Raw genomic sequence first — 10192 nt, forward strand, 5'->3', positions numbered from 1 at the left:
CCTCATGGAACTTATATTCTAGCCAGTCTGTTAGGCCTCCCCTGAGATTTTTTTATTTTTGGGGTTTCCTTGCTTTAATAGATTTTTAAAAAAATTTTTTTTATTATGGAAAATTTTAAACATACACAAAAACAGAAAAAAATTTAATCTTCCCTATCATCTAGCTTCTACAGTAATTGACTCATGGTCAATCTTATTTCATTGATACTCCATTCTGTCCCCTTACTACATTCCAAATTATTTTGACAGCACAGATATCACATTATTTCACTGACAGATTTTAATAATATTATATATATTTTTTTCTTCTGGATACTGGGATTCACATCTATCTGTCATCTGTGGCAGTTTCTACAGGAGACTTTGGAATTGTATGCATGTGTATGTATATGAATGTGTTACATATGTATGTAGACATATGTATATTCAGCTTCCATCCAATCAACCATTAATATCTATTAAGTCTTCCTCCTAAATGCACATACAGTGTACTCATTATCACTCAACCCAGACTACACACTGTAGCCAAAGAAATTCATAAAAGCCCATTATTAATCATGTCACTATTTAAAACTCTTTATTGACTCACCATTCTCAGGCTAAAGTACAAATTTATTAATAAAAATAGTTAATTGAAATTGTGTTTTATGGTATTAAGCACTGTGCTAAGTGCTTTTTACATTCATTATGTTAATCTTCACAATTTAGCATCCCCATTTTATAGCTGAGGAAATTAAGGCTTTGATTTGCCCAAACATGGCAGAGATTGAACTCGGGTCAGTAAATAACAAAGACCACATCTTTACTAGATTTTTTAATAATTGATACCTGCCTTGCAATTCAACTTTGTATCTCATTTCTTCACCTTTCACACTTTACAATAATGCCATACCAAAGTATTTGTAGTTCTCCAAACAGTACTGCATTATGTAATAGACAACCTAGTATATGCTGATGAAACCATCGAAACATGAATATAAATATATTTTTTTAGAAAATTCAAGATTTCTTTTAAAGTAATAAATGATGAGAAAAACCAGGCAGAAGGACTTTCCCACATGTATTTTATAGTTAGTATAATTTTTATTTTAAATTTCAAATGGAGAAGCATTATAATATTTTAATGCATTGGGCCTACAAAACCCTTAATCTATTTCTACAAACAAGTCATACTGTTTTTTGTTCTGTTCTTTACACATGGAGGCCCTTCTTTTAGAACATTTACCATGCCCAACCGTATTCTTTACCTAACTCCTAATAATCCTTCAGGACTTCTCTGAAAAATCACTTCCTTCAGGAAGCCCTAGCCAACTGGGCTGAGTGTTCACGGTGTTTATTCCTATTATAATTATATCACACTGTATTGTTAATATTTGTCTATCTACCACATTAAAGATTAAGTTCCTTAAAGGTAAAAGCTTTTCTTTTATTCACTGTTTTATTCCCAGTATCTAACATAATAGATATTACACTTCATTTTTCAAACAAACTTAGGCTTATTATCTTGCCACAGCAAGGGAGAGTGCACACCGTGGAGAGTTCAACAGTTAGGGACGAATATCTATAGGTAGTCATAGGATGACCTTGGCAAAGATTGGTTAGAATTTGTAAAGCAGGAAGTTGCTAGAATAATCAGTGGTTTTGTCTTTAGAATGCATGACTGTGTGGAGTTATTGGGAGATAAGTTTGTCTGTAGTTTTTAGAACACCATGGGTCTGAATGAACTGGTGTTAAGAGTCTGAACTTAGTTTGTCTTACATGTCATGTTTTCATACAATTTTGCTATTTGGTGAGTTATAATACAGTTTCACAAGTTTTGATTTCTGTTTCAATCTTCAGTTCCCCCTCACATTTAGTTGCCAAATGAATTGGTTATCTTTTTATCAGAAGAATAATGACAAAGTTTCTGTCCTCAAGGAGTTTCCAGTATAGGCTATTATAGTTTGATATGTGCCATAATAACAATATAAATAAGGTATGGAATTCAGAAGAGACAACCTTTTTATAAACTATTTTTTTTATTGAAATCCTTCCATAAGCAAGGCTCTTACATACATTATGTATTAGGCAAGTTACATACATTATTGTATTTAATCCTCAGCAATCCTATGAAGTTGGTGCTATTTTTCTTATCTGCATTTTTTTTTTCAGCACAAATACTTTTATATTACCAGGAGTTAACAAGCCACAAATTTTGAAGATGAATCCACTGCGAAGATAATAGCAAAATTTAAAAAGGAGATTTCTATGATCATGTGACTTCCGTTCACAATAAAACACTCATAATTGAAGTTTTTATTTTATAAGAGTCAGCATTCTTTCTGCAGTAAGGTAGATATCTGGAATGACCCGTTCATGGAAGTTCACTTAGTCCAACTTAATAAAGCCTATATCCTTCACGTACTGAGGGAAACACTGGTGGCACATGTTGAGGCCATATTTCCGGGTCAGACCATGCTAGTTTGAGCAGATCCAGAAAGAACGGGACCCCTAGCCGAATTTTCTCAGATGGCTCCAGTACAGTTGCTGATGACCCATCTTGCTCTCTTGGAGGCAATGAGGCAAAAGCTTTCTTATTCTCATTTTAAAGTCAAGAAATTGAGATGCAAAAAGATTAAATAACCCACTCAAGGTCACCCAGCTAAGAGATGATAGATCTAAGAATGTACTAAACATTTGCTGGGTACCATCCTAGGTGCTCTATATAAACTCCAAAATAGACCTCTGAAGTAGCTACCACTCTATCCTATTTCACTGTTGAAGAACTTGAAACATGGGAAAGTGAAGTAACTTATCTAAGATCACAGAGCTCATGACCACATTGTAGAGGCAGGATTCAGACCCAGGCAGCCTGGATCCATGGTCCATGCACATTACCACCTTATCTGCTACTTCTCCTGAGCCCTATACTCCAAACAAAACCAGTGGAAATTATCATTGTATAACACATGCTGGGAGCTGAAGAAACAATAATGATCTATGATTGCTGCTTAGCTGAGTGGTTCTGGCTCAGGGCCTCTCATGAAATTGCAGTTAAGATGCCTTCTGGGGCCAGTCTTTAAAGTCCTGCTTGGGATTAGAGAATCTTCTTTCAAAATGGCTATTGGCAGGAGTCCTCAGTTCTACAACATGTGGGCCTTTTCATGTAAATGTATAAGTGTCCTCATGATATAGAAGCTGGTTTCCTCCAAAACAAGCAATCTAAGAGAAAGCAAGTCAGAAGCCACAATGTCCTTAATGAATTAGCTTTGGACATCTAACACCATCACTTTCTTCATATTCTATTCATTAGAGTCAAGTACAGCTTGTATTCATGGGGAGGAAAATTAGGCCTCACCTTTGGAAAGGAGGTATATCAAATAATTTGTGGATGTATATTAAAACCACTGCACTACCCTTATTGCTAGGTGAGAACTATATCAGTGATTCCTTCAGGAGCCTCAGTAGAGAATTGACTGCTTGCTTGCCTATATTACCTTGGGTGGTAAAGATTTCGGTGGTATGCTGGTTAATGTTTAGCAATTGGCTTTCTAGAAAACAAAATAAATGGATACATATATATGTACATAAGTTTTACTGATATAAAGAATGTGTAGCATGCGATTTATGAATAATAATAAATATATAATATCCTTTATTGTAAATTCATACAACAAATTGGTTCTCATAAAATGTTTTAGTTGATTTTTGCCAAATGCTTGTATCTGTAACGTTTGCTGCATCACTTTTTTATGTCTAGACAATCAATGAAACCATAAATCAAACCTAACTCTGTAGCACTTGCCAATTTCCATGGTGTAAATGTTCTCACCATAACCAATTTCAAGTTACCAACATATCACTGAACTCAGAGTGGGAAAGTGATTCACAGTAATACACCATTATGTAGTATTTCCACCATACAGATACGATAGATGTAAATAACTTGAACATAAATAATAATAAAGGATAATAATTAGGAGATGATGAGTTTTGATTGTTTTTTAAAATATAAGTAATGTAATTTTAAGTTCAGATAGTTTGGTTTTTAATAAAATCTATGTTTAAAAATAGCTTGCGAAATTCTTGAAATTTAACGATCAGCTATCCTAGGCTGCTAACAGCTGGTTCCAGCACATGATTGGCTAGAAACACCTTTGCTTTCCACTGCATGGGGAATTCACAGTATTTCAACAATCAGAATTGAAGACAAGAAAAACAACGTCTTATGTAAGAAGCATCAATAGTTTGAAAGAGGAATATCAGTCAGAACAAACAAAGGGAAAATAGAACTGATGAAAAAAAGATGAAAACTTAAATTTTTAAAAGAGGCATCCACAAAAAATTTAAAGAACTTAGTAGATAAATATAAGGATAAAATGGTCACCACTGAGACAATAATCAATAATCTGTGGTATAAAAATAGAAATCATAGGAAAATAGATAGCTTATAATTTTGCAAAGCACATCATAAATTAGTACATCATAGATTATGCTGTCATGACAAAGAAAACAATATTTTTAGACTCTCAGAATTGTCATGTGAATCATTGCTTAACTATGCAAATATTTTATATCTCATAGCTTGAAAATATGCATATTTTTAATTATATATGAATATACTAACAACATGTAGGTTTTTGGTTACTACAATTTTTCTTGGTTAATACGGTTTAAAAGTCATAATAAATTTAAAAAACTAAAATTCTTTCTTTTTTCTCTTTGATCAGGTTTTTATTCAAAATTAGCTGTCCCAGAGTGATTTCACTTTTACAGAATAAACTAATTTCAGTTTATGCCACAGGCTTCTTTTCTTCTATGGTGGGTTTCTTTTCCATGGGCTTCTCGGCTGCTATTTTCTTGGTAGCTTCAGCCTTTTTTCCCGCCAAAGTCTTCTGCTTCATAACACCAACAGTCTTCTTTCCTTTCTTCCCTACCACAGGCTTATTGCCTGGAACCCCTTTCTGATTTGGCTTCTAGCGATGCTTCTTTATCTACCTGGAGCTTGTGATTCTTGGCCTGGCAAAGAATGGTGTTCTGGCGCATGGTCTTCACATATGGGTTTAAGCTTCAACGTGATAGATTTTTCAGTGGATTCTTCTTTAGGACTCTGCAATGAATCTTCTTGCGTGGTGCTCGGAGAGCTCTCTGGATCTCTGGGCTAAGGTCTGTATTGAGCATCTTGTGCATGGGAAGGTGGTTGTTACTCTTGAGAGAGGCAACTTTATGCCAAGGCCATACAGATCATCTAACTTGCAGAAAGCACTTTCAGTCCAAGTGCAGAAACAGCCCACATGCCCACCAGGAGCAAGTTTCAAATGTTCAGTTTGCTTACATTAAGCAGAGTAATTCTGGGGATATTTCTGAAGGCTTTGATGATGCCATTGTCCTCATTGTAGATAATGCAAAGTACCCTGCGCTGGATATGACAATGGTTTCTCATTTTGCCCTTGCCAGCTCTCATTCGCTGAGAGGCAGATACCTTTTTTATATCATTCCAGGCCTTAAGCTTCTTAAGAAGCAAAACAGCCTTCTTGGTCTTTCTTGTAGCTTTCAATTTTATCTTCAACCACCAAAGGAAGTTCAGGAACTTCCTCAATACGATGACCTTTAGACATGACCAGTGCTGGTAAGGCTGAGGCAGCCAGGGCAGAGCAGATGGCCTATCGCTTCTGTGTTGCGTTCACTCTGCTGTGCCAACGGCATCAGGTTTTGGTTGGTGCAAACATGCAGCCCCCACGGCACCCTGGCTAGAATGATGAGTCCCACTGCCTCAAACTCTGGGAATTTGAGCTACAGCTCTGCCTATACCCCATGACTCAGCCCTGGTTTGATGACCTGCTAATTCACAGACAGCACAGGGCTGTCTATTGTTTTTGCGCAAGTTGGTGTGAACAAAGTTCACGATATCGGGTCGAATGGGAGCCTTGAACATAGCTGGCGAAGTGACATTTTTGCCAGATGATTCCCCCTTTTCAGAGTACACCGGTGTCAGTGGACGAGCACACGCCATGGCGGGGAGATGAGAAGGCCGCGCTCCTCTCAACCTGGTGGCTCCCACGGTTAAAAAAAAGCAAAAAACTAAAATTATTTTATACATATTGCAGTACATGTGGAAATTTTTCCTATACAACCTAATTAAGTGGTACCATATTTAATGGAACAGGTACATACTGAATAAAATTTTAATATTTATATTCAAATGCTCATCTTGCCAATATGAGTAGTATATTAGCAGAACTTAATATTTACAGGAGTATGAAAAAAACGTAGGTTTAAACTACTCTCTTTAATGCTGGCAAATGAATTAATGGAATTAATGTGTCAGTTTGTTTCTACTTAAAGCCAAAATACACTCTGATATGCTACTGCAGAGCCAGCAGAGGGAGCTCAAACTTTTTGCTTTTTAACTTACAAAAGAAAATTAATTTAACTTTTAAAAGCTGTTGGATTCTGAAAAGTACTATTGTTATTTAAATAATAAAAATGTATTAGTAAATATAATTTTATTCTTTTGGTTAAAATAATATATTCCCAAACATAAAAGATATCAATATCACTCATTTTATTTAGAAATAGCAGGCAATTAAAATTACATTCTTTCCACTCACTTTTCCAATAGCTTTTATTTCAAAAAAACTTCTTACCAAGATTTCTGGTTCTGGTCAGGTAGACTAAACTAAAATGCACACTTTCCAGCTACAAATATAAAACATGATAGGTAAAATATGGCACATTTTAAATTTAAATCTTGCATATGTAATAAAACATAATATAAACATATTCCTAGGCACTCAACTATCAGCCCCTTCACATATATAAACAACATTATTAGTTTTTTATGTATCCTTTCTTAATTTTTCATGAATATACAGCTGTATATGAATATAAAGTCTCATTCAAATTCATTTTTTTTCTTATGCAAAAAGTAGCATATCATACACCCTATTATGTATCTTGCTTTTATCAATACTATATCTTGGAAATCTTTCTGTAAGTCTATAGTAGAGACCTTATTCATTTTAAAAAAAAACATTTGCATAGTGGATAGCAAGTGCATTTTAAGACTATATCATAATTTATTTAGCTATTCTTAGTCAATTAACTTTCGAGTTGTTTCCAATCTTTTTTATTGCAAACAATTTTTTGATAATAACCTTGTATACATGTGATATGTAGTACATATAAAGATTATGTCTGAAGGATAAAGTCCCAAAAGTGGGATTGCTAGGTAAGTGGACATACAAGGTCTATGGCCATGCCACCCTAAATGTGCCCGATCTCATCTGATCTTGGAAGCTAAGCAGGGTCGGGCCTGGTTAGTACTTGGATGGGAGACCGCCTAGGAATATCAGGTGCTGTAGGCAATTAAAAAGAAAAAAAGGACATACAAGTTTGTAATATTGATGAATATTGTCAAATTACCATCTATGCAGGTTATACTAATTTATATTCCCTCAGGAACAATGTACCTAGTTCATCACAATATTGGTAACTAAGTGCAATGGAACTTTTGAATTTCGGCAATTGGATAGATGAAAAATATGTACCTGGTTTTACATATAATGTACATTTCTATTATTATGAGTTAGTTGAACATTAGTGTCAGCCATTTGTATTTCCTTTCTATGAATTTACTGTTCATAATCTTTTGCACAATTTTCTATTGAGTTGTTGGTCCTTTTCTTATTAATTTGTAAGCAGTCTCTCTTAAATTGGGCAATTAGCCCTTTGTGATATGTGTCACCCCTTTGTTGTCTTTTGACTTGTGGCATGCAAATATTTTCACATTTCATTTGGCATGCAAATATTTTCACATTTACTTAGTTTAATTTATCAATCTTATTTAATGTCTTTTAGATTTTAGGCCACGGTTACAAAAGCCATCCCAACTCCGAGGTTATAGAGAATTCTCCCATATTTTATTCTGTTACATTTATGGTTTGTTTATTTTTTTTCCATTGATTTCTGGATTGTGACTTTATTCTAAAGTATAGTGTGAATTATGGATCCAACATTATTTTTCGAAATGGGTAGCAAGTTGTCCCAATAACACCAATATAGTATAATATCCTAATGACGCCACCAAAAAAAAACTGTTGGAACTGATAAATGAATTCAGTAAAGTAGCAAGATTCAAAACCAACATGTAAAAATCAGTTGCATTTCTATAGAGTAACAATGAATTACCTATGAAATGAAGAAAACAATCCCATTTACAATAGCATCAAAAACAATAAAATATTTAGGAATAAATTTAACAAAGGAAGTAAAAGATTTATACACTGAAAATTATAAGGCATTGATGAATGAAATTGAGAAGACAAATAAATGTAATGATATCATGTGTACGTGGAGCAGATTAGTATTGTTAAAACGTCCATATTACCCTAAACCATTTATAGATTCAATGATATCCATATAAAAATTCTAATGGTATTTTTCACAGAAATAGAAAAAATTCTAAAATATCTATAGAACCATAAAAGACTCAAATAATCAAAGCAATCTTGAAAAGCAAACAAACAAACAAAGCTGGAGATATCACACCTCCTGACTTCAAACTATATTAAAAAGTTATAGTAATCAAAACAGTATAGTATTGACATAAAATCAGACACATAGATCAATGGAACAGAATTGACAGCCAAGAAATAAACCCATATATAGTTAACTAATATTTAACAAGGGAGCCAACAATATTCAATGGGGACAAGAGTCTCTCCAATAAATGGTGTTGGGAAAACTAGATGTTCATTCACATCTGCAAAAGAATGCATAAAGTTGGACCCCTGTCTTACACAATTCACAAAAATTAATTCAAAATAGATTAAGGACTTAAATGCAAGACATGAAACCATAAAACTTAGAGAAGAAAACATAGGGGAAAAGCCCCATGTTGTCAGTTTTGGGAATTATTTTTTGTATATGACTCCAAAACCACAAACAACAAATGCGAACAAGGAGATTACATCAAACTAAAAAGCTTCTGCACAGAAAAAGAAACACTCAACAAAATGGAAAAGGCAATGTATAAAATGAAAAAATATTCGCAAACTGTATGTTTGATAAGGGGTTAATATCCAAAATAGATAAGAAACTCATAAGGCTCAAGAGCAAAAAAATACCAAATCATCTCATTAAAAAATGGGCAGAGGATCTGAATAGACATTTTTCCAAAGAAGACATACAGATGGCTAAAAGGTACATGAAAAGATGCTCAACATCAATTATTAGGGAAATGCAAATCAAAACCACAATAAAATATCATCTCACACCTCTTAGAATAGCTATTACCAAAAAGACAAGAAATAATAAGTGTTGGAGAAGATGTGGAGAAAAGGGAACCCTCCTACACTACTGGTAGGAACGTAAATTGGTGTAATCACTGTGGAAAACAGTAAGGAGTTTCCTCAAAAACATAGAACTACCCATATGAACCAGAAATTCCACATTTGGGTGTTTATCAAAAAACAAAACAAAACAAACCACTAATTCTAAAAGATATTTGCACCTCTATGTTCATGGCAGTGTTACTTACAATAGCCAAGACATGGAAACAGCCTAAGTGTCACACCAAACTCTATGCTTTGTTTCTTGTTTCTTTAAGCCAGTATGACTGTGGGGTTCCATACAAGTTTTAGAGAAAAAAGTTTCATTCACCTGTTGCCACTTTCTTCAAATGTTCACTTCTTTCCAACTTCTGACTAATTTTAGTCACTCTCCAGTGCATTTAGGTAGTTGTTTTCAAGCAGTTGTATTTTTAAATCATAATGTATATTTGAAGGATTACTGTGATGTCAGTGCAGTGAATTGGGTTTAGTGAACAAATGTTGGATGCAGGAAGCCTCACGTAACAAACTGATGATGACCTGAAATGGGACAATGATCATAAGAATAGAGAAGGCAAAAAAATTGAGAACATCTACAAGCTTATATTAGTGAGCTTTGTGACTCTAAACTGTCATATTCAACCCATCTAAAATTTTCTTCATTGTATAGGGAGGATTAGAAAAGAAAAGAGGTTGAGGTAGTAGCATCCAGAATTATTAATTGCTTGTCAACTAAAATTTATAAATGAGGCAAAAATGAAGAGAATTACCTATAGCTTTAAGCAAAAACCATCTTGTCCCATTTCTCCTCATTTTTCATTCATAGAAAATAAATCCAGACATTTCATGATTGATTTCATATTTGATTACAGACATATTAT

General features: G+C 34.0%; 1 non-coding gene and 2 pseudogenes across 1 annotated transcript; 1 reads left to right on the top strand and 2 right to left on the bottom strand.

The window, feature by feature from the left end:
- Positions 1-2367: 2367 nt before the first annotated feature.
- Positions 2368-2605, bottom strand: LOC102880673 (annotated as a pseudogene).
- Positions 2606-4772: 2167 nt separating this feature from the next.
- LOC102880939 lies at positions 4773-6028 on the bottom strand (annotated as a pseudogene).
- A 1199-nt stretch (positions 6029-7227) lies between these two features.
- On the top strand, positions 7228-7346 carry LOC112481396. The gene has a single exon (XR_003046899.1). It is a non-coding gene; the product is annotated as a 5S ribosomal RNA (ribosomal RNA).
- Positions 7347-10192: the final 2846 nt, after the last annotated feature.

This window comes from Pteropus alecto, unplaced genomic scaffold (assembly GCF_000325575.1).
Source record: "Pteropus alecto unplaced genomic scaffold, ASM32557v1 scaffold72, whole genome shotgun sequence".
In the NCBI taxonomy this organism is placed as follows: domain Eukaryota; kingdom Metazoa; phylum Chordata; class Mammalia; order Chiroptera; family Pteropodidae; genus Pteropus; species Pteropus alecto.